The sequence below is a fragment of the Arachis stenosperma genome, chromosome 2, assembly GCF_014773155.1.
Source record: "Arachis stenosperma cultivar V10309 chromosome 2, arast.V10309.gnm1.PFL2, whole genome shotgun sequence".
Classification (NCBI taxonomy): Eukaryota; Viridiplantae; Streptophyta; class Magnoliopsida; order Fabales; family Fabaceae; genus Arachis; species Arachis stenosperma.
The window spans coordinates 92,546,662-92,547,980 of record NC_080378.1 but is presented as its reverse complement, the minus strand read 5'-3'; the positions used below and the strand labels follow the sequence as shown (position 1 = coordinate 92,547,980).

General features: G+C 42.0%; 1 non-coding gene across 1 annotated transcript; it reads left to right on the top strand.

Moving 5' to 3' along the window:
- The first annotated feature begins 610 nt into the window (after positions 1–610).
- LOC130964464 (small nucleolar RNA R71) lies at positions 611–718 on the top strand. Its single transcript, XR_009080558.1, has one exon. It is a non-coding gene; the product is annotated as a small nucleolar RNA R71 (small nucleolar RNA).
- Positions 719–1,319: the final 601 nt, after the last annotated feature.

The following is a 1,319-nucleotide window of genomic DNA, read 5'->3' as shown; positions in this document are numbered from 1 at the left end:
TGGTTTTGATTAGATCAGAGACCATGGTTGCTAAGTTAGAGGTATTCTGCTTAGAACTCTCTGTCTGTTGCTGAGAAGATGATGGAAAAGGCTTGCCATTGCTAAACCTGTTTCTTCCACCATTATTGTTATTGAAACCTTGTTGAGGTCTCTCTTGATTCTTCCATGAGAAATTTGGGTGATTTCTCCATGAAGAATTGTAGGTGTTTCCATAGGGTTCTCCTAGGTAATTCACCTCTTCCATTGAAGGATTCTCAGGATCATAAGCTTCTTCCTCAGATGAAGCTTCCTTAGTACTGCCAGGTGCATTTTACATTCCAGACAGACTTTGAGAAATCAAATTGACTGGTTGAGTCAATATCTTGTTCTGAGCCAGTATGGCATTCAGAGCGTCAATCTCAAGAACTCCTTTCTTCTGACTAGTCCCATTGTTCACAGGATTCCTTTCAGAAGTGTACATGAATTGGTTATTTGCAACCATTTCAATTAGTTCCTGAGCCTCTGTAGGCGTCTTCTTCAGATGAAGAGATCCTCCAGCAGAGCTATCCAAAGACATCTTGGATAGTTCAGAGAGACCATCATAGAAAATACCTATGATGCTCCATTCAGAAAGCATGTCTGAGGGACATCTTCTGATTAATTGTTTGTATCTTTCCCAAGCTTCATAGAGGGATTCTCCATCCTTCTGTCTGAAGGTTTGGACTTCCACTCTAAGCTTACTCCATCTTTGTGGTGGAAAGAACTTTGCCAAGAAGGCATTGACTAGCTTTTCCCAAGAGTCCAGGCTTTCTTTAGGTTGATAGTCCAACCATATTCTAGCTCTGTCTCTTACAGCAAAAGGGAATAGCATCAGTCTATAGACCTCAGGGTTTACCCCATTAGTCTTGACTGTGTCACAGATTTGCAAGAACTCAGCTAAAAACTGATGAGGATCTTCCATTGGAAGTCCATGGAACTTGCAATTCTGTTGCATTAGAGAAACTAATTGAGGCTTAAGCTCAAAGGTGTTTGCTCCAATGGCAGGGATAGAGATGCTTCTCCCATAGAAGTCGGGAGTAGGTGCAGTGAAGTCACCCAGCACCTTTCTTGCATTGTTGGCATTGTTGTTGTTTTCGGCTCCCATGGGTTCTTTTTCTTTGAAGAATTCGGTCAGGTCCTCAACAGAGAGTTGTGCCTTAGCTTCTCTTAGCTTCCGCTTCAAGGTCCTTTCAGGTTCAGGGTCAGCTTCAACAAGAATGCCTTTGTCTTTGTTCCTGCTCATATGAAAGAGAAGAAAACAAGAAAATATGGAATCCTCTATGTCACAGAGATTCCTTGAG